General features: G+C 43.5%; 1 long non-coding RNA gene across 1 annotated transcript in view; it reads left to right on the plus strand.

Annotated features, from left to right (window-relative positions):
* Positions 1-22239, plus strand: part of LOC146359813 (uncharacterized) — a 65016-nt gene extending 42777 nt beyond the window's left edge. Inside the window, exons 2-4 of the long non-coding RNA XR_014786791.1 lie at positions 9912-10094; positions 10814-11090; positions 21007-22239. This is a non-coding gene — a long non-coding RNA (uncharacterized LOC146359813). The remainder of the gene's footprint in view (positions 1-9911; positions 10095-10813; positions 11091-21006) is intronic.
* The last annotated feature ends 1837 nt before the right edge of the window (positions 22240-24076 follow it).

Below are 24076 nucleotides of genomic sequence, written 5' to 3' on the forward strand. Positions count from 1 at the left end.
AAGAAATTCCCAGTTAAAACAACCAATTTAAAATGCAGCATTTAAAAAACCACAAGTCAGCAAAAGGGCAGAACACAGCACAATCAACCAGCAATGGACTTTCTGAAAAAGGAAGGGGAAATGATTATCAGGGGAAGAATCGTGACTCTCCTCCCAAAATGCCAACAACACTGCGTGCTTTCCAGGCAGGGGGCTCCTGGCATTCCCCATCACTAAGCAGCTACTCTGTCTTCCCTCCTTAATAGATTTTCTGTGGTAAGAAAAAAGATGGAAGAAGCAGTGGGAAAACACAGGTTACAAATGGACGATGACCCTTCCTGAACCCTGGAAAATTCTGTGCATGAAGCAGGACGATTGCACAATAAAAGCCGCTTCTGGAAGCACCCATTAGGAAAGGTCAGGCAACAGTCGTTTTTCTATGAAAGATTGACATGATCCAATGTATTGAAAAAGCAGGTGGTCACTTACCTTAACAATATATTAGACTCTCAACACAATCATGCAGTGCTTGTGCTCATTAAGTCTCCCATCAAAATGATGCAGAATTAAGGAAAAGAAAAGTGAGTAATGTGAGCCAGCTATTGGGCCGGTTTGCATAATCAAACAGCCCATTGTAGCTTATTTAAGCCACTGTGTGTTGTGGCATGTGCTCGCAGCCATTTTGAATATTCAAGGCGTGGCTTGTCATGTTGTCTGAACCCAGGGACCATGGCTTATGCAAGGGTTAAACAAAAAAAGGCCATGGGTTCTGTGAGGGTTGTTTAACCCTCTCATAACCCATGGTCCCCAGGTTCAAATGACATGACAAGCTGTGGTTGTGGCTTGACTATTTAAGGAGGGACCCATATGTGCCACAACTCATCCTTGCTTAAATAAGCCACAACGAGCTGCAGCAATCATACAAACCCAGTCACTGGATACAGCCAGCATTATTATTAGGGCTGTGCAGGGACCCCCAATCTACCTCGGAAGCTGCTTTGGGGCTTCCAAGGTCAGCCCAATCTACTTCGGGTCAACTCAGGAGCCCCCCAACCTGCTTTGGCCTCCAGAGCTGAAGTGGCATTCAGATGTCTGAATCCCACTTCAGCAGCCCCCCACTCCCCAGATGCCTCTGCCATGCCACACAAGCCCCTAGCTCCTCACCTGGGCCCTCAGGACGCGCACCAGCAGCTATCTTCTTCCAGGTAGTCGCTGCCCCCGTCACCAGCTCCTGACCTGGGCCCTCTGGACACACGTCTGCAACTATCTTTTTCTTCCAGGGAGTTGTCATGGTAACTCCCTGTATTTCCGGAAATGGATCCTGTGCAAATGGTGGTCGTCAGACCGTCAAGCAGGCTACTTTAATGTTGTGCGATTGATGCCCGCCATTTGTGCAGGATCTATTTCTGGAAATACAGGGAGTTGCCATTTTAAACATGGCATGTGTCCTGAAGGCCAGGTAAGGAGCTGGGGGCTGGGCAGTGGAGGCAGCAGCGGCGTGGCTGGGCTTCTGGATCACTCCAAGGTGTACCAAAGTGATTCAGAGCGACCTGACCCACTTCGTGCCACCTCGTGTCCCCTCCGCCCCACCTTGGAAGTGGCACGAAGCAGCATGAAGCATCTGTTTTGGCTTGGAGCTCGGGCTTTGGGCCAAAGCAGTGTACAGCCTGAATTATTATACATACAGAAACAAAACCTGGGCTTGTCAATGAGCTAGCAAATAAGAAATCAAACACCTCTGTGCAACATCTGCTAATCCAGGTGCAGAACACTGCATGAGCCCTTTGTTTGTAGATACATTAGAGGGGGAAATGCAAAATCACAATTAAGCCATATGTTTTTCTCTCCTCACTGTTCTCCTTTTTTCACATAGCCTCCTTAGAACTGACATTTCTCTGCCAGCTATCTCATATTGCATCAGTGTTCCTTGTTTTTCTCAATCTGGAACTTCACTTGGTCTGATACATTGAGGCTGCAATCCTATACTCACTTACCTGGGAGTAAGTTCTATTGAGCTCAATGGGACTTACTTCTGAGCAGGCATGCATTGGATTGCATGATAAGTGCTCTGAGAGAAGGGGAAGGTTACCAATTTTTTGTCTGCCAGGTCTCTTGTGCCTTTAACTGCTGTGAGACTAACAGAAATTTAGCAAGGGGAGCTTTTTGCTCCATGCTGATAATAGCAATGGGAAAGCTTTCCCTGAGAAATGGATTCTTGTCACACTTTGGTTAAAGGAAGCAGGTCCCTACAAAGAAAAATGTTGGTAAAACCAGGGGAAGGAGAGAAGCCAAAATGGTGGTCCGAATTTATTACACGCAAGAAGAGACATTTAGGGGTGTGCTTCAGATTCAGCTAAATACCAAATCCCATAGCAAATTGGGCTGATGATCTGAAAAGATTCAGGATATGTCCAGATCAAAGTGGGGTTCCTCCAAAGAATCCGAATCTCAACCCTTCCGAAGTCTTGTTAGTGGATTCCAAGGGACACAGAGACCCAAACAGCATGTCTGCAAAAATTGATATATTTCTCCCCAAGCTCTCCATATAAGGAAAACTTGCTGACTGACAGCTCTATCTTCTAATCACATAACTTTTCTAAAGGAGGCTGTTTCACTGTATCTACTTTTGGTTTTGCCGCAGAAGTGAGATCTGAGCTCTACATAAAGAGCTTTTCCTTTTCTGCTTTTCCATTACATAACCTCTAGGTGGTGCTGTGCTATAGTGGAATAATGCAATTACGCAAGTAGGAAAAAACATTTTCTTTCACTTTCACAAATAATACTTCATCTTTCCCATTCTAAAAGGTGGTCTTTAAAAATAGTAACAAAACTGGAGGGTCACAATGTTGTCTAAAGAACCGGTAAACCATGAGTAAGGAATGATGAGCACACAATAAATGCCTCATGTAGAAAAGTTCTAAGTAGATAGTTTTTATCAGGGTTCTCGAGTCCCAGTACTTTAGGTCAGGGATGTTGAAGTAATATATCACAGTAATATATCACAAACGTTCAATGCTTTTTTGCTAGTTCTCTCTCTCAGGAGCAGGAACATTAAAAGAGTCTTTGTGGAGCCTGTAGTGCTTCCTTGAAAAATGCTGGATGTTCAAGTCCTTCTGCTTCTGCCACTATATGCCCCACATCCATCATCCACCCCTGTCCTATTGCACTTTCTGTGACTTTATTACCAACTGAGCAGAAAAGTAAAAGGCTCAAGCTGGGCAGTATCCGACTGTGCAGCCAGTCCCAATGATTCTGTTGTGGAAGCAGCCCCCACCACTTGCACAATGGTGAATCAGTGCTTCTGGGGCAACCCAAAACAAGCAGAAATGCTAATTTATGGAATGGGGCAGGTCAGCAGAGCTTGCATAAGGGAGCTCCCCCAACCTGTCCCCTTCTAGAAATGAGCATTTCTGCTTATTTAGGAGCTTTCCCCCAGTAGTGCTAAATCACTATTGCACAAGTAGTGGGGATAGCTTGTGGAATGGAATTGGTGGAGCTGGCTGCATGCGGAACAAAAGTGGCAATGGATCCCATGCAAGCACGGGCAGGACTGGATACTGCCCACAGTTTTTAATTCATCATAACTCCCTAGGTGCTGTACCTATCCATCAGAATTTTGGCAGGTTTCCTGCCTAGCGATACTTTATAATATATGCCATTTTTTCATACAAATTGTCCCTCCCCCCCACTCCCCCCCAAAAAAAAACACACAGAGGGGAGGAAGGGGAAACATAACACTCCCCCTCTTTGAAAACTCGCCTTTCACACACAAAAAAATGCTGCACCTATCCTTCTGAAAACTTGTAGGTTTCTTAGCTAGGGCCACCTTTATGCTGTTTGCCATTTTCATAACAATTGCCCCCAAAGACCGCAGGGGGACAATGCATCCTTTTCTGAAATCCCCCCAGAGTAGAAGCTGCTCTTGCACAAAATCCCCTGAACCCATTTATTTGAAACTTGGCAGGTTTGATCACCTCAGAAGGGACAACTATGCCTGCAATTTTCATCTAATTCTGCAAAGAAATATAAAAAAAGTTATTGGCAATTCACCGTTTCAAAAATCAAAATTTAAAGACATCCAGGAAAAAAAAAAACACCCTGCACCTGTTTGTATGAAAGTTGGCAGGTTTCACCACTCACAAGGGGCTACTATGAAAGTGAATTTCATCCAATTCTGTCAAACAGCAAAAATTGTATAGTCATCTGTGGCTTTCCAAATTGAGTTTTGGATTCGGCTCCAAGTCAAAGCAGACAGCCTCCAAATTAGTCCAAGGTGAACTGAGTGGTTTCCTGGTTTGCTGAAATGGGGTCCAAACTAAATCTTGTGACTGATACACACCCCTAATATATGTGTATATGACATGTGTATGTGTATATATGTATCTGTGTATCTATAGATATCAATATTGATATCAAAGCTACCAAACCTCAATGACTTTCACACTGTTACGCATGTTATCAGAGGACATCTATAATCACTGGCTATGATCCAGTTCCCCTGCGCATGAAGAGCAAAACAAAAAGGCCCCATGATCCTACATATCTTTGTAATGGTCCCAAGGGCCTGAACACAGAGATCCTTCTAACATCTGTGCATGGTCTCCTGGAGACACATGTTCAGACCCATAGACTTTCAGACATTGCAAATATGTGTATGTATGTGTGTATATATGTGCACACCTTATTCCCTATTTGCATTTTAAGTCACAGGGGAAAGTAACACTGAAAGTAACTTTCAGAAGCTAAAAATACTTTTGGATGTGGAGACAAAGGGAGTGTTTCCACAAGCAATTTACTCTGAGCCGGCTGCGTGTTGAGGTTGTTAGGGCTACATGATGTCATGGCCACCCTGGAGCTTATCAGGGAAAAACCGGATTTCCTGAGACTGCTTAAAGTCTGATACTTTTCCTTAAGTTGGGTTCTCCCTGGTATAGTTGCTATGTGCCCCAACCCCTGCATTTAGCTTGGGTATGCTAGCCCTGCCCAGGAGTGTGCCTTTCACCATGACCCCAGTCAAGGGGTGTTTCCTCCCATTGTGCTGAATGAGGCTTGCCATCTGAATGCCCACAGAAATAACAAAGAAACCTCTCAATTGACGTGGCACATTTTAAAGCTGAATTCCTTAAGTGTTATTACGAATTAAGCACAATCTCAAGGCTCTGATTCATTGCCTTAGGAAGTAACTACTTTACAACTTCTTTATAGATATCCTGATGGTTACAATAGGGGCTGGTTTGTGTCTTTGTGTTTACTACTCTCTTTCCTACAACAAACTCATTACTGTCTCCTCAGAAGTAACTCCCATTGTAGTCAATGAGGTCCTGCGGGTTAAAATGGAGGCTGGTTTCCGTCTTTGTGTTCTCCCCCCACCCTTTCCCAGCACAAGCATATATGTGTCTACTTGGAAGTAACTCTCATTGTGCTCAATGAGGCTTGCTCCTGAATTGCAGGTGCATCTGGACTTTCAGGGGAAAGGAGAAAGTGGAGGAGAGGCGGGAAGCCTCTCTTATTGGTTGAGCAGCCCCTGCCAGTCAGATGATGTTCCCTCCACCCCCCACCCCCACCAAGAACTATGTTCTCTGAAACAATTTTTACTGGGCCAGAGAATCTGCTCATGGAACCTCGCTCACAACAAAGCTGATTCCTTTTAAAAAATCTGGTACTCCTCCATGAGCTTCTCTTTCCATTGTCATGGAAACATGGCCCAGGGCAGAATTAAATAGAAGAGGGAAATGAGTCCAATAGAGTAATATATTCATTTGGGTTAAGGGTCAACTAGATGTGAGTGGCAGCTCCTTAAATGTGGGTCTGCCCAGTCATGTATAAAGCCATTTTAAGTGTCAAAGGAGGACACAAGAATGGTGTTAAACCCTCTCACTTTCCACAGCTTTCTCTCAGAGTCCCTCCCCCAGGCTGCTTTTCCCCTAGCCAGGCTCACTTCCATTATCAGAGTCCAGCTGAGAGAGACACTAGGGATGATGATGATTTTCATTAGCATATTTGCCAATACTAATGAACACATTTGTAAAATGAAATTATTAGGCAATTCAAGGAGTTTAAGAAAAAACCACACAAGAATTCATTGTGTTCTGGGAAATCTTCCCTGGAATGACAGATAGAAAACACATATCTATTTAGGTTTTCCCCAAAGAAAGTTAAGGGGGTGTTTTAATGAGAGGCCATGAATCCCCCATGTGAAAAGGAGATTTCTGAGAGCAGATGGCTCTTCAATTTAGCTGACAAATATGTAACTAGATGCAGTGGACAGGAGCCAAAAGAAACAAATGCATACTAGGGGTAAGATGCCTAACAATTAACAGTCAGGGTAATAACCTGCCTAGGGATATGATGGATTTTTCCCATGTTCAGAATCATTATAAATTGATATCTAAGGGATATGCTGTTCACCTCAATTAGACTGCTTGTCTCAATGAAGGAGGTGCTGCTGGGGAAAATTCTGGGTATCATGCTGAAGATTTTGGAAGCCATCTCCATCCTGCTGCCTCTCTATGACATTTGTGAGGCCAATGTCATGGAATGGAACATCTCAGCATGTTCATACCATGATCCTGAAAGAACAACAACAACACCTTGTTCAAGGCAGCATAGATGGTTCTTCTCCTCCTCCCTTTAATCCTCACAACAACCCTGTGAGATAGGTTAGGCTGAGAGATAGTGACTGGCCACAAATCACCCAAAGAGCTTCATTGCTGAGTAGAACCTGGAACGCTGGTCCTCACTGAGCACTACACCACTTCATTGATTGGAAATCTTGGAATATGGGGAAACTTAATTTCAGTGGCCCTAATCCACAGATCCTTACATACAGAAGCTTTCTATGTGAATGCTCCTGCACACAAGGATCTCTGTGTGCCTCCACCAAACAGCTGGTCAATGCATTCAGAACTTTTTGTAGATATAGAGGGGAGGGCGTGGCTGGATTTAGTCCCCTCCCAAAGATCTGCTCTAATTGCAGGGCTGTCCAGAGATGGGGCAACGGGACAATTTGCCCTGCATCCTTACCTTATCTCGTATGTGGGTCATTGGCCCCTGCCCTGGCCCTGCCACATTGCTCCCCAGAGTCCCACACATGCATAGATCTTTGTAGGGGGCAGCAGCGAGATCTCCAACATCACATCTCCCTCAGACCCCATAAACCCTCTAGGCGGCCTTGCCTGATTGGCAGTGTTGAGCTGACCCCAGCAGCCCACCTTGTAGGATGAGCATTTCAATTGAACTTAATCAAGATCATGTCACACACAACCCCAGATTTTGAATATAGGTGCTGGGTTTTTAGATCCTCGAGAGAACTGTAGTCCTATGTGTTGGTGTTTGTATGAGCATGCATATATGTGCAAGGCAGTTTCTATATTGAAGCCTGCTTCCATATATGCATTCTTTTTGCTGGATTGGGATGGAAATGTATTTTCCCTGTGACTTATAATAAAATGACAAATCTCTATATTTTCTGGAGTGTTCAGCCTCAACATGACCATTTCCACACATTAATATATGCAAGCAAAATTGTTCAACACAGTTAACAGCCAGGGCAGAAAAGCTAGCCAGATTGGTAGCTTGGGAAGATGTGCTTTATTATCAAGTATGCATTTGGTAGACGGAAAATAGAAAATGAGGGTGCTAAGTTTATATTTCTACTTTCTATGCTTTCCCTCCATTAATGAAACATATTTTTAATGAGGAATCATGAAGACACCTCATGGGAATGTACCTTAATGTTTATGACAGAATGCATGGTGGCTATATAATGTTTATGACAGAATGCATGGTGGCTATAACGGTCTTATTAAGATCTTCATTCAGATCCTGGCAAGCCAAGCACAAAGAAAGAAAGAAAGAAAGAAAGAAAGCAAGCAAGCAAGCAAGCAAGCAAGCTTCGGCTATTGGGCGGTATAGAAATAAATAAATAAATAAATAAATAAATGAAAGAAAGAAAGAAAGACACAATCCAATGACCCTCCTGACAAGATCCCCGAGAAAGCATATTGAAACTTTCAGTTAAGGCAGAGTATGCCTTTTTTTCAATTTCATGTACAGTTGTAGCAAGAGCTGCATAAGATCTGAACTTCCAGCCATTCACCTAGGACCCAAGTCAAAGACTTTATAGATCCATCCATACAAGAACAGAAAAGAAGACAATCAGACCACCTTAAGAAGGTGCCTCTTTTTCAATGGATTCAAACTTTATTCAAGCTGGCTACATAGCAAAGCAGCATTTTGATTGTTCGGTCACTCATGAAATTTGCTCACCAGAAGAGGGTTTTTTTTAAAAGAAAAAAAAGAAAAAAAAAAGATATAATACTTTATTAAGAAAAGTGAACATTCACAAAAGTCATTAAAAACCAATGTTTGTCAAGTGGAGGATTTTAAAAAGACAAAACACAATTATACTCAAATAGTGATTGTGTTGGTTTTGTAGTTTTTAAATTTATATATCAAAATGCATTATATACAACATGGCAAACTCTGCTGTTTCCTTACATGGCCAACTGATTTTCTGTCATTTTTATGGTATTACAGAATATGCACTTTATCAGTGGTTTTTATGGTTCCTGTGATTGTAAGCTGTCCAGGGGAGTGTTTCCACAACAATGGAAGGAGAAGCGAATGGAGGAGTACCAGTTTTTTTTTTAAGGAATCAGCTTTGCTGCGCTTTAGTCCATGCAGGGCTCCATGAGCGAATGCTCAGTACCAGTAAAAATTGCTTCACAGAACATACTTCCCAATGGGGGTGGGGGTTGGAGTGAATGTCATCTGACTGACAACGGCTGCTCAACCAATAAGAGAGGCTTTCCCCTTCTCCTCTTTCTCCTTTCCCCTGAAGCTCCAGATGCACCTGCATTTCAGAAGCAAGTGTTATTGAACACAATGGGAGTTACTTCTGAGTAGACACACACATGCTTGTGCTGGGAAAGATGGAGGGGGAGGAGAACACAGAGATGGTAAACCAGCCCCCTTTCTAACTAGATGCTGTGCAGGATCTCTATAAGAAAGGTGTAAAGTAGTTACTTCACAAGGCAATAAACCAAACAACGGAGAATCGGAGCCTCAAGTTTGCCCTTTAAACTGTTCCATTTAAATGTTGTGATGCATATTGTTGTGATGGCCACAACATCATGCATCCCTAATGACCTCAACACGCAGCCAGCTCAGAGTAAATCACTCATGGAGACACCCCCAGGTATCATTTTATGGTTTGAAAGGGCAGGATATCAGTGCAAAAAATAGACTCACACCTGCCCTGGGTGCATAAGAAGAGCCCCACTGGATCAGACCAAAGGAGCATCTAGTCCAGTCTAGTCTGTTTGCCACAGTGGCCAGCCAGGTGCTTTTGGGAAGCCCAGAAGTAGGACTCAAGGAAAAGAGCCCTCTCCTACTGTTATTCCCCAGCAACTAGCAAAGGAGGCTGGTGGCTCCAATGTCAGTGGGGTGGTGAATCCACTCCAGTTTCAGTCAGAACCAGTCAGAATTCTAAAGGAATCACCTTGGATAGCTCCTTCAGAGTTCTGACTAACACCTGGAGTGGATTCACCACCCTGCTGATATTGGAGCCACCAGCCTCCACTGGCAACTAGTATTCAGAGGCATGCTGCCTCTGACACTGGAGGTAATATACACCCATCAGGACTAGTAGCCATTGATAGCTCTACCTTCCCTGAATTTGTCTAATCCCCTTTTAAAGCATCCAAGTTGGTGGCCATCACTACATTTTGTGGCAGCAGATTCCACAGGTTAGCTATGTGCTGTGTGAAGAAATACTTCCTTTTATCTGTCCTGAATCTCCTACCATTAAGTTTCATGGGTTCTAATATTATGACATTACATCAGGAAATCCATGACCGGGCTCCTTGCGCAGTGTTTCTGTGTTGTTTTCCAGATCTAAATGTAGGGTGGCCATGTGTTCTGCTTTGCAGAGGACAGTCCTGTATTTGAAGGTGTCTTGTCTTTGGAGTGCTGTCCAGTCCAAGTCCAGTTTAAATATCAAGAACCATAAGAAAGGAAAGCAGAGGTCTTTGAAGTTGCCCATCAATATTTCACAACTGGGCAGCAGACAGAGCAGGTACACAGATCACCTGGTCACAGTCTTTCCCACTATGGTGAGATATACTGTATTTCTGTTTAAATTATACTAATTATTTCTAAGTTTGCATCTATCCATATAAATTAGCACATGTAAATGTTATGGAAATCTGTACTCTCTTTGGTTCTCTTTTTTTAGTAATGTGTTCCCTCTTTTTGGTAACATGTTCCCTCTTTTTTTGGCATACAAAACTGTTATTGCTGGCTGTTTGGGTATACAGTTTGTTGAATTCCACACTGGATTGTAAAGTCAGGAGAGGCCAAGAACTGGTTGGAAATGCATACGTGGCCACCCTGTCTAAATCACCCTCATGCTGCTATTTGCTGCCCTCTGTGAAAGAAAAATACAGGCCTGGTATCTTTGTATTCCCTCCCCCTCACTCAATGCAGAGAAAATAACAAGGGTTTTTTTTAGAGAAGGGGTGCTATAGAGCAGGAAAACAGAAAAGGTTAAACACACACACACACACACCACTTCCCTGATCAAATCAGCAGCCTCTTCACAGCTGAATTGTTGGTGGCGGGGGTGGAGAGAGATAAATTTTGAAACTCTAGGCATAATGCATAGTTTGGACCTGAGATAATTTAAGTAAAGTGTTTTCAACTCTGAAAATATGCTATATCATGCTAGGTTTTGGCAAGCCAAACAGAACTTGCCAGCGTAAGATGCTGTTTTCATGTCTTGTTGTTGTTGTTGTTGTTGTTGTTGTTGTTGTTATTGTTGCCATGACTACAGAGCTAGCTGTACAGGTTCAAGCTGAGAAGGAGTGACCAAGGCTGCCAATAATGGCTGTTGAAGGGGAATCTGCACCCATAACTCAAGCCTCCAAGTTTCATGGGTTAACTTTCAGTATCCCCACTGATGGCTATCAAGTGCTTTCAAAACACCATTCAGCCCTAAAGGGAGTGAAGCTGTTGCACAATTTGCAAAGAATATGATGCCCTGAAATGCTGCCAGGACCATCATGGAGGTAGATGAAGCAACACAACCACCTGGCTGTCAGAAGCGCAAGGTACTCTTTCTTTAATAATTAGATTGCAATCACAATAAGGATCTCAGCAATTCCATTAAGGGGGGCTGATAACAGTGTAGCATTACTTTCTGAATCTGTCCAGAACAGCCATGCTATAGAAAGTGATCACTTGGTATTGTCCTACTCGCTTTTCCTCTGTGCATAATCCTTCAAAAAACAAGCCCTGCCAAGCTTGGGCAGGATTTTCTTCCTCCATCTCATAATTAAGTGGATACTTATTAACAAAGAGTAACTGAAGCATGTACTTTAGAGCAACAATCCATTTTTCCAGCACTTCAAGTGGAAGCCAAGTTGAGGTGAAGAGATGGTGTGTTCAGTACTGAATAGATAAAGTGGAGCTGGGTTTTAAATTCAGAGAACCTCTACACAGCCAACCCATCAAAATTGAGAGACTGAAAAGGAAGTGAAAAGAGTTGATTTCATGCAGAATGGTTTATTGGATGGATCCTAACTTCCCTTCTGTGAACGGAACAGAGCACACGTTCACAAAATACGGATTTCCTACCCTCTCCTTCCTTTAGCAGCCCCCTGAAAATCGGGGGGGGGGGCTGCAGATGAATGGGTGAGTTGGTGGAAATAATGTGCCTTATGTAAATGGAGGAGCAACTTCAAGCCCATGGTTGCAATTGCAATTCAATTTTGCCCCAAACGTTTAAAGAATAAGGGCAAACAAAGAAAGGATCTGTGAAGTTTAGCTCCATCTGTAAAGTGTACATACAGGGCATTTCTACACCAGCCTAAAATCCTGCATTTAAAATGGGGCTTTCTGCTTCCATTTTAAATGAAGTATCACAACTGACTCCCTTTACATCCGCTTCCCCGACCCCATCTGAGTCTTCCATGACCTTTCATTGACCTCGCTCCTCTTCTTGCCGCTTTAATGCTTTTGATGGAGGAAACTGAAGCAGAACACAACGGGGTAATTTGATAGCTCATTATGCGATCTATCTATTTAAAAACGGAACAAAGGGCATTTAATGCAGGAGACGCCTTGGAGGGTTCATGGCGTCATGTAAAGAGCCCGCAAACTTCCGTGAAGGAGCCCTCTCAATCACAGGAGAAAAGCCTGGTGTGAAGGAGCCCACAGAACCCAATTCAGCTCTAATGAAATTTCAAAAAGTACATAAAGACATCTTGCTTTTAATGACCATGGAAACCCTTGGGCCACTGGCAGTTGTGGAAGGGCCAAGGAGAGGTGGCAGATAGAAGGGTTGATTAGAGCTGCTTGGGCCCATATAAAGAACAGAGTGCCCTTTGAATGCCAAAGCCTAGAGACCTTACCTTAGGGCGCAATCCTGTGCACGTTTAGACAGAAAAAGGGCCCATATAAAGAACAGAGTGCCCTTTGCTATAGATCTCTAGGTTTAGAGACCTATAGAGAGACCTAGAGACCTATAGATCCAAAACCTTTGAATGCCTTGGGCCCATATAAAGAACAGAGTGCCCTTTGAATGCCAAAACCTAGAGACCTTACCTTAGGGCACAATCCTGTGCACGTTTAGACAGAAAAAGTCCTACAACTCCCAGCATTCCCCAGCCAGCATGGAAGTTGTAGGACTTTTTTCTGTCTAGTTGTGCACAGGATTGCGCCCTATGCCAGTGTAATTTGGTGGCTCCAGAGCAGGGAGGGCAGCACACAACACGTGGGCCACATGTTGCTTCCCTGGCTGTTTTTGCAGCCTTTGCCAAATTCGCTGCTGCTGTGCTGCAGCAGCAAAAAAAAAGCTGCAATTCCTTTAGAAGAAGGCCTGTGGGGAGCCCACTCCTCGCTGGGAAGCAGAATCGTACTCCTGGAGGCCTCCTAGGTAGGGCCCTGCACTTGTTGTTGTTCAGTCGTTCAGTCGTGTCCGACTCTTCGTGACCCCATGGACCATAGCACGCCAGGCCTTCCTGTCCTGCGCTCTCTCCCGGAGCGTGCTCAAGTTCATATTCATTGCATCCGTGATGCTATCTAGCCATCTCATCCTCTGCCGTCCCCTTCTCCTTTTGCCTTCAGTCTTTCCCAGCATCAAGGTCTTTTCCAGGGAGTTTTCTCTTCGCATTAGGTGGCCAAAATATTGGAGCTTCAGCTTCATTATCTGTCCTTCCAATGAGCACTCAGGGTTGATTTCCTTTAGGATGGACTGATTTGACCTCCTTGCAGTCCAGGGCACTCGTAAGAGTCTTCTCCAGCACCACAGTTCGAAAGCATCAATTCTTCGGCGCTCAGCCTTCCTTATAGTCCAGCTCTCACAGCCATACATTACTACTGGGAAAACCATAGCTTTGATTAGACGGACCTTTGTCGGCAAGGTGATGTCTCTGCTTCTTACTATGCTGTCTAGGTTGGCCATAGCTTTCCTCCCAAGGAGCAAGCGTCTTTTAATTTCATGGCTACAGTCACCGTCTGCGGTGATCTTGGAGCCCAAGAAAGTAAAATCTGTCACTGCTTCCATTTCTTCCCCTTCTATATGCCAGGAGGTGATAGGGCCAGATGACATGATCTTCGTTTTTTTAATGTTGAGTTTCAAACCAGCTTTTGCACTCTCCTCTTTCACCCTCAACAAGAGGCTCTTGAGATCCTCTTCGCTTTCTGCCATTAGGGTGGTATCGTCTGCATATCGGAGGTTGTTGATAATTCTCCCGGCAATCTTAATTCCGACCTCTGATTCATCCAACCCGGCATTTCTCATGATGTACTCTGCATATAAGTTAAATAAGCAGGGTGACAATATGCAGCCTTGTCGTACTCCTTTCCCAATTTTGAACCAATCGGTTGTTCCATCTCTGGTTCTTACTGTTGCTTCTTGATCCTCGTACAGGTTTCTCAGGAGACAGGTAAGGTGGTCTGGTACTCCCATCTCTTTCAGAATTTGCCACAGTTTGTTGTGATCCACACAATCAAAGGCTTTAGCGTAGTCAATGAAGCAGAAATAGACGTTTTTCTGGAATTCTCTTGCTTTCTCCATGATGCAGCGAATGTTGGCGATTTGATCTCTAGTTCCTCTGCCTCTTCGAAACCCAGCTTGTACTTCTGGTAGTTCTCGGTTCGCATACTGCTGAAGCCTAGCTTGTAGGATTTTGAGCATCACCTTGCTGGCATGTGAAATGAGTGCAATTGTGCGGTAGTTTGAACACTCTTTGGCGTTGCCCTTCTTTGGAATTGGAATGTAAACTGACCTTTTCCAGTCTTGTGGCCACTGTTGAGTGTTCCAGATTTGTTGGCATATTGAATGCAGCACTTTAACAGCATCATCTTTTAGGATTTTAAATAGCTCAGCTGGAATACTGTCATCTCCGCTAGCTTTGTTGTTACTAATGGTTCCTAAGGCCCACTTGACTTCACTCTCTAGGATGTCCGGCTCAAGTTCAGTGACCGCACTATCATGGCTATCAGGGACATTCAGATCTTTCCTGTATAGTTCTTCTGTGTATTCTTGCCACCTCTTCTTAATCTCATCTGCTTCTGTTAGGTCCCTGCCTTCTTTGTCCTTTATCATGCCCATCTTTGCACAAAACGTTCCCTTGAGATCTCCAATTTTCTTGAAGAGATCTCTAGTCTTTCCCATTCTGTTGTTTTCCTCAATTTCTTTGCATTGTTCATTTAAGAAGGCCTTCTTGTCTCTCCTTGCTATTCTCTGGAACTCTGCATTCAGTTGGGTATATCTTCCCCTTTCTCCCTTGCTTTTCGCTGCCCTTCTTTCCTCAGCTACTTGTAAAGCCTCATCAGACAGCCACTTGGCTTTCTTGCATTTCTTTTTCTTTGGGACGGATTTCGTTGCTGCCTCCTGAACAATGTTACGGACCTCCGTCCATAGTTCCTCAGGCACTCTGTCTATCAGGTCTAATCCCTGAAATCTATTCCTCACCTCCACTGTATATTCATCAGGGATATGATTTAGGTCATACCTGAACGGTTTAGTGGTTTTCCCAACGTTCTTCAATTTAAGCCGAAATTTTGCAAGAAGCAGCTCATGATCTGAGCCACAGTCAGCTCCAGGTCTTGTTTTTACTGACTGTATGGAGCTTCTCCATCTTTGGCTGCAAAGGACATAATCAATCTGATTTCGATACTGACCATCTGGTGAGGTCCATGTGTAGAGTCGCCTCTTGTGCTGTTGGAAAAGAGTGTTTGCTATGATCAGCATGTTCTCTTGGCAAAACTCTATTAGCTTTTGTCCTGCTTCATTTTGTACACCAAGGCCATGCCTGCCTGTTATCCCGGTGATTTCTTGACTTCCTACTTTAGCATTCCAATCCCCTATGATGAAGAGGACATCTTTTTTTGGTGTTAGTTCTAGAAGGTGTTGTAGGTCTTCATAGAACCGATCAACCTCAGCTTCTTCGGCCTCAGTGGTTGGGGCATAGACTTGAATTACTGTGATGTTGAATGGTTTGCCTTGGATTCGTACTGAGATCATTCTATCATTTTTAAGATTGTACCCCAGTACTGCTTTTCCCACCCTTTTGTTGACTATGAGTGCTACTCCATTTCTTCTAAGGGATTCTTGCCCACAGTAGTAGATATGATGGTCACCTGAATTAAATTCGCCCATGCCTGTCCATTTTAGTTCGCTGATTCCCAAGATGTCGATGTTCAATCTTGCCATCTCATGTTTGACCACCTCCAGCTTACCTTGATTCATTGATCTGACATTCCAGGTTCCTAAACAATATTGTTCTTTACAGCATCGGATTTTCTTTTCACCACCAGACACATCCACAGCTGAGTGTCCTTTCGGGTTTGGCCCAGCCGCTTCACTCTTTCTGGCGCTACTTGGAAATACCCTCTGCTCTTCCCCAGTAGCATATTGGACACCTTCCGACCTGAGGGGCTCATCTTCTAGAGTATAAATGTAAAATTAAAAAAAGATGTAGTTGCTCAATATGTAATGTCTGTTTCAGCCCTTAATAACCAGATAACTACTATATTCTGAAATGTCTGAGTCAGCAGGGGGGAAAAATATTTGTCTGTCATAAAGCCATGACTATCAGCATACAACTTGTTTCTGCTGAGCTATCACTGTCAAGCATTTGAAGTGTGAATAAACATACAGGACAGTGATTGCTGACCATTTGGGCTATACACTCTACACTTCTTCTGCATGCACACACCACACACACACACACACACACACACAAACACATATGCGCTTATCAGATATGCGCTTAGACATACATACATACATACATACATGCAAATTTGTGTTATGGGCCTGTGCCCCGGATCTTTTAAGAACCTAGCAATGCCCCTGCTTAGGATTGATAAAACATGAAGTCAAAGTAGAGGAGAAGCAGGTACGTGGACATTTTACCAGATGCAAATACTCTGGAGAAAAAAAGACTTGCGCACTCTTAGCTGATTGTCTCACTTCAGGGTCTGTTTGTTTTTCCATCAAGCCATATTGTCATTAAGTAGCATTGCTGGGTCTTAGGATTCAGCTCCTAAATATGTACTTAAGGAATATAGTTTATCCAGCAGTCATATAATTCCAAAGTATCAGAATAGCAGAGTTGTTGTTTATATATATTGTTTCTTATCCAACAGAGACTAGACTCTTTTGAATTTGAATTTGTCTGATTTTGAATATTGTTTGAATGGAAATTAGCTGCCTGCATCACATATCTGCCAATGACTAATGGATGTCCAAAGGCCTTGTGACAAACTTTTAACTTCAGAGTTCAGCTGGAAAGATTAAGATAGTGTGTCAGGCATAAATCATGTTGCTGCACTGACATGAAGGGAAGAATGCCAGTTTACCTCGGCGAGGAGTCCCATTGTAAACATGTCGCTGTGATTGCAGAGGTCATGCATTGACTCATGTCATCAATATTTCTCTGGGGTTAATGCGCTGAGCCACAAGGAACTCCATGGGCCCTCAGTCAGTGCTGTTGGCTTTCTCTCTGAGTACAAAGTTTAGGACAAAGTTTAATAAATAAGTTGTAAAAGAGAAGAATGGAGCCATTGATTAATTCAATGGGCAGGGAGTTTGATTCAACACAGAAAGCATTACCCAACTCATTTTACAAGTCATTTGGTCTCTTTAATGGTGGCCCCAGAGAATTCCAGCTCCCTAAAGGACCATGATATGAGGAGGAACACACTCTTCTTGAAGTAGCACATGCTTTTTAATTTCCTGCATGCAGCCTCTCGAACCATTTCTGACATCCTTATTTTCGTTGTTCTGTTTCATACTTTTAATTAATGCACTCTGCTGGACCTTTCTATATAATTGCACCCACTAGGAGCTTGTTAGCTGGAAGACTTCAGGTAGCAATTAATCATTTGTGGAAGACAGGATGGCCATGGCAGTAAAAGTTCTGTGGCTCTGGCCGGACACGTTTCCACCACCAAATCTCATGGCCCCTCCAGACCTCTTACTTGTGTTCATCACCACAGCATCAGTGGAGGATGGTGGCTCCGTTGTCAGTGGGCGGTGAATCCGCTCCGGGTTTCAGTCAGAACCAGTCAGAACTCTAAAGGAGCTATCCAAGGTGAGTTCTGACTGGTTCTAACTGAAACCCAGAGCAGATTCACCGCCCCACTGACAACAGAGCCTCTACTGCATGACGTTACACTTTGAATGAAAGGAGCTGAAGGGGAGAGAATCAACTCTCCAGAGTAATTCAGAGCCTTGTCTGTGGCCCAAGCACAGTGAAGAAAATGTTTAACCTTTACCAGAAACTGAGGGATAAGAATTTAGTTTCACTTCACTTTTATGAGAATTTCCCAAAATTCGCAGCATTCTCCATAGTCGGGATAAAAGGAACTTGAGATTTTAAAAATTGGAATGTGCGAGAAACCCAAACAGATTTGTCCCTCTAGGCTAATGGCTTTGAGTGCTTTGCTCTTAAAAGTCTGCGTTTGAAAGTATATCCAAACTTCCCCTTCATTTGAGGAATGTGTATTCAAAATTCCTCTTTGTTTGCCTCAAGCTCCCTGTATATTCAACCATGTTAGTGCTGAATTAGGGTTGCCACCTCTTTTTTTATACTGACTCCTCATCATTAAAAGCTATATGGCAGGCAGGTACATCATGGCCCTCTCCATGCTGGGAATCACTGCACCTATTGAATTTGGCTCATGCAGATGAGTGAGGATTTAGTTTCAGTTCTTTTCTTTTCTTTTAATAAGAATTGACTAACATTCACAAAGTTCTTCACATTTGGGGTGGAATGAACATGAGATGTAAACCATTTGAATGTGCGAGAAAATGAAATTGACAAATTCGCCCCTCCCTACCTGAGATTCCAGGGGGTGAGACAGGCTCAGGTTGCAAGTCAATACCATCAGGGAAAAACATGAGAGTAAGATGTAGACCATGCTTCAAGATATTTATGGAAACTTATTTTCCTGTATCTATATGGGATGTACAGATGGAGCGAGAGAGTTCTAGGACTCGCAGTTTGTTGTTTGTGCCTCTCTGTGTAATAAGCTCTCTCAGGAATTAGAAGTCCCAGATCTCCTTAGTTCTAGGGATGCTAGAGAAATTTGAGACAGACTAAACTGAGCTTAGATTTCTAAGAATCTGACCTGCGGAATCTGCTGTGGAGTGTTCCACTCAGGCCTTGCAGAGTCTGTGGACTTTTGGATTTTTTTTTTTACTTTCCCAAAATTTATGCATATTTATTCGTAGGAAAATATGGAAGTTTCTGCTGAGGAAAAGTTGAATGGAATGGGGGAGAATATGCTAAATGTTACATACTAAGGTAAATTATGTAAATTCTTATGAAACCTCTTACATAATTGTGTATTTTTCCACTTGGCAACAACAACAACAACCTCACATCCATCTGTGAGTGGACACCAGAACAAAAGGCGCCTGACTATCCACAAAACACAGACAGAGCGGATTTTACACAGTCCATCCCTAGTTCTTGCAGGCATTTCTTGTGCACAGGAAGATGGAGAAAACAGGGTGTGGCAGCTGACTGTAATGTGCCAGCATAATTTCTCATACCATGGTCCCCTCCCCCACCCACCAAAAGAGATGATTGATTGGTATCTAGGGTGGTTAGTGACACATCTCCAAAAAAGAGGAATTGCATCACCAAAAAAAAGAGAGAGAGAGAGAGACAACAAATAGGGATACAAGTTTGCATAAAAATTGTATATGCTAATGTATAAATGCAAATTCAGAAATACTGATTATAATTTAAATAGCAATATAATAATATTTCCCTAATGGGGAAATGTGACTAGTTTGTGACCTGTGCGCCTGCCTGTGCAGTCTGCTACCCAGGTGCATATTGCTGACGGCAACTGGAAGAACTCTGAGCTCTCCCTTCTTATGGATCCTTATCTTTAAATCAGATTTGGACTGTATCACCCTCCACGCAGAGGACACCTTCAAACAGAGGACTGTCCAACAGAAAGTAAGACACATGGCCACTGTATTGGTGTCCTTTACCTTCATTGGGTCCCTTTGTTTGAGCTCCCTACATTCCTGCTTCCTGATTTGTATTTATAGCCTGACTTGGCGGACTGAAATGTATGTGTAGTAGTGATACACACATGCACTGACACATGTCCCTTGAATACTGTTCCCCATCCCTGGGATCTAGTGTGAGTTCTATGCACTAATTAGAGGCCTAATTCATTTACTTATCTATATTCTGAGGCACACGTAGGCAACCATGTTGATCAGCTGGGCAGCCAGGGAAAGACCAGTTTTGGAGCTGCTATTCACTGTACTGGGACAGCAATCTTGATCGGGATCACTGCGGGGAGCCTTTAACCTCTACCCTGCCCCCCCCCCAGTGACCTTGATGCAGCCGAGATAACTTTTTTTCTGCTGTTAATAGTGGTGGGAAAACAGAAATTTGGTTCAGGGTCATTGTTGAGGGGGGTAGGGGTGCAGCAGCTTTAACCTCAGCCCCTCTCAGCAATTCTTGTGTAGCCGAGACTGGTGCTCCCCTATTTCTAAGAGAAGCGGGGAAACAGCGATCTGAATCAGCGTCATCAGAGTGTGAGAGGCTTTAATTTCACCCTCCTCCAACTGTTCCCCAGCCCCTGATGTCAGCAGGCAGGGAGGGAAGATTTAAACCTTCCCACACCTGCACACTGAGATGGGGGTAAATGTGTGTGCGCGCGTGTGTGTGCGCACAAACACGTGCAGCCGACGGCCCACCACCCAGCATTGCATTGGCCCTTGGGGCCAAAATGGTTGCCACCCCTGTTCTGAAGCCTGTAAATCCTGTCTGCAGCCCTGGTTCCCAATGCCCCTGACTGTGATAGCACTTGTCCCTCCCTCCTGCTACTACATCTTTATGGCTCCTCTTGCCTACATTGGAAATTCTGGCAGGAAATGAAGAATTGAGACCACCCTGTCTCTCAAACTACAAATCCAAAAGTTTCCTATCCAAGTTCTTCCTTTTGTCTACCCTTTCATGTGTGAAAGGGTCAACACATTAAAAGGGGCAGACTGTGTGTGGCAGGTAGACTGTGGGGGGCACCTGAAACATTCAGAATCAGCCTTGAAAAATATGGGCAGTATTTGAACAAATTTAGCTGTCTAGTTTCTGCAGCTTTTCTCTTAAGGCTAGGCCATCTTGTTCTTTGAGGTGCCCACATTACAGGTTTTGCACAGAAATAACACACTGAAAGAAGAATCCTCCCAACACATCCATGAACCGGCCAAGCAAGGTTTATAAGCATGTACTTGTTGTAGAAAGCAATAGTGTCTGGTAACACGGCATGGTTTACATCCTGCCAGGTTCACTGTACAGGGCTGTTCTACTTTCTATTTTGTTGTGTATACTTACCACAGATGTGCAGAGTTTTTATCTAAGAATTCCATCCCTCCTGGGAGTGCTAAACACTTTTTTTCCTTCATACCAATTTATCGCTTTCCTTCAGACCTCCTGCAAGCCTTACATCAGAGGTTTGTTTTGTCTCTCTGTCTTGTTTTTTTAGGAAGAGTGAGAGCTGGCAGGGAGGAGACCCTCAGAAGCTGACAGAAGGGATGGACATGTCTGGAGTATGTCAGCAAAAAGAACAGGAAATCCTAAATGTGGCCCAATTTTCATGAATTCTGAAAAAGCTGCCACTTTCTCTCCTTGATTTGCTTATTGTATATGCTTTACAGAATAAAATATTTGATGTTTCACAGCAGCTGCTCCAGGAAATAATTCACTCCTTCCACTACTGCAGCCTTCAAGGATGAATAAAACCAGTGAAGGAAGAAAAGCCAATTTCTTTCCAAAAGATCCAGTTTCCCAACAGCTTTAACAGGCTCTCAGTGAAAAGAATGTTTTTTTGGTTTGGTGTCTCTCCAATTCTGGTGGTTTAGCGGAGGATTTTGGAAAATGCCATTGCTCCATTGCTGACGGATAGAGCAGATTTATCCTGCAGCCCGGACTTGCCATGTGCTAAATAATTATTCAGGTCTGCAGGGAATCTGAACACATAAATATTTACTTCATAAAAGAGATTCTGCAGACAGGAGGCCAGAGACAAGTTAACTCTGGGTAATCGTTTATGTTTCCTTTTCTTAAAAAGTAATAATAATTCTATATTTCCAGAAACCATATAAGAGGGGCAGACATATTTCTTTGGCCTAAATTCTTCCCATAATGAAGGAGGTTGGGGGTTTTAAGCAGAAGGGAGAAATCGCATTATTTCTTTGCAGAAATGGCTGTCTGTATTGCATCGATATAGCATCTTTAAACATGAAAATGCCTTGGAATGTGTCTTGTCTTCACAATATCCCTGTGAGATAGCTCCCAGGTATCCCCATTCTATAGGTGAACAACTGAGTCTTTGAGGTAAGAACTGTCCACTGAAAGACCCTTGAAAATTCACACGGCACTTTTAACTATGGAGGTATCTAGGCAGAGGCTGTGGGACCATCTGTCCATTCCCTGCCAAGGATGCTCTAATTGCATTATAGCTCTTGCACTGAGCAAAGGGCTGGACTAGATGACCTCCAAGGTTCATCCTGACTCTAAAATTCTATTATTCTGTGTGGAAATCAGATTGTAAGTCTCTGACCAGTGAAATAAACAATGGGCCTAGCCCTTGCTCTACTCGTAAATTAGGTTACCATTTGTAAGGCCTCTTATATGCTAAACAAGATCAAGAGCCACAGCACAAACCCTCATGTATGCTTTAATATATTATCTATAATGAAAAGCATTTTATATGTTCCTTCTTTATTGTATTAATTTTTATTTTGAAGATGCACTTGTGGGCTGGTTTACATTTATTCAAAGCCTGGAAAATGTCCTGTTATTATTCAGCGCACAGACCTCCCACTGAAGTCAGGAAAGGCTTTACATTCAGAGAGATGGCAGGACTTGATACTTTGCCTAAAATATGTTGTTCTGTGATCATTTTCTTTCTTCCTTTTTGAGCAGTCAATGATGAGGATTTGTACACCAAGGAAGTTATCACAGGCCTCAAAACAGCATCCCCAAAGCATGCAGTACAAGAACATGCAGTCACTGGTGTTATGTTCAGGGCGGGTCTTCCTGACCCAACTTCTGATGGGCAGCCAATCTGGGGGACTCTGGCGCCTGTCAGTTCTGGTGCCCCATTCCCCCCACCCCCGACAAAGGGTGAGTTCCCACGGGGAGGGGGGATGATAGTCTCTGAACCTGGGCTCCTGCCTAATAACCCCTGGGAAGATTCATCCCTGTCTCCTGGATGGTCTTGGGGAATTTCCTCCCCCGCTCCCTGTCTTGGCTGGGCTTCTTCTAGCTCTGCCTCCAAATCTGAACCAGAGTTCAAAACCAAACTGGAGAGCTTGGGCCTGACAAGCTGGCCCTGTTCAGGCATTAGGATGTCAGCTTACAGTTCGCATAGCAGTAGCATGCATACTTCAGTGGCTCCATCAGTCATGTGTTTTGAGTTTACCCCTAGCTAATATCTGCAGGGTGGGGAGATGGTTGTCTTTTAATATTTCATTACACATAATTTCTTAAAACACAGAGACAAGTAATACTCAGATATGGGAACCAAAAGCAGGATCCAAGTTTAGGTCTGGGAGCTTCGCGTCGTCACACCACCAGATGTGTAACATTATAGATTAGGTTATTCCCTAGGAGAACTATTGGAAAGGATATGAGTACATTGTACAATCTATTCCACAGGGGGTGACGTAATACACTGAAATGCAGATAGGGTTGACATTTTGATCTCTTAGGCAGCATAGTGCCAATAACACTCCATGTTCAACAGCAATACTGCCGTCTGAATACAGAATATGAATCTTGTAAATTGTTTCCTCCAAATCTGCTGCTGATTTAACTGATTGCAAACCTTTGTGTGATCGCATTAATAAGGGGATTGGGGAAAGAACATTAGCTGTATGTGATACATGATAACAAATGATTAATTTACAGCCACATCTGTGTGCAATGCAATATGAAAATGCACCCACGCATGCCACAACACAGATCAAGCATTCCAGCTATCTGCACATTCATGGGTTTTAAAAAAAACACTAAGTGTGATTTATGGTTATTGCGTGATCCCAACAATTTTCCTGCACACTGTGGGATCCTTCCTGGAGTATTAATTGTAAGAAGGCTTAGCACACTCATCACGGAAGTTTTTCTCCCTACAGAGAAGAAATAAGAGCACCAACATGGTGCCTAATTTTCTCTCCTTGACCAACTGTGGGCTCCTTCACACACAGCTTTTATGCTGTGATTGAGACTGTTCCTTTGCGGAAATTTGCGGGCTCTTTACATGACACCATGATGCTCCAGGGCGTCTCCTGCACTAAATGCCCTTTGTTCCATTTTTAAATAGATCACAGATAATGAGCTGTCAAATTACCCCATTGTGTTTTGTTTCAGTTTCCTCCATGAAAAGAATAAAAGTGGCAAGAAGAGGAGCAAGATCAATGAAAGCTAATGGAAGACTCACATACAGGGAGAAGGAGGGGGAAAGGGGAGGCGGGAAAGGATGGGGGTGAAAAAGGGAGTTGTTGTGATCCTGCATTTAAAACGGAAGCAGAAAGCCCCATTTGAAATGCAGG

Source organism: Heloderma suspectum, chromosome 1 (assembly GCF_057233095.1).
Source record: "Heloderma suspectum isolate Gila_16-S chromosome 1, 16-S_ref, whole genome shotgun sequence".
Taxonomy (NCBI): Eukaryota; Metazoa; Chordata; class Lepidosauria; order Squamata; family Helodermatidae; genus Heloderma; species Heloderma suspectum.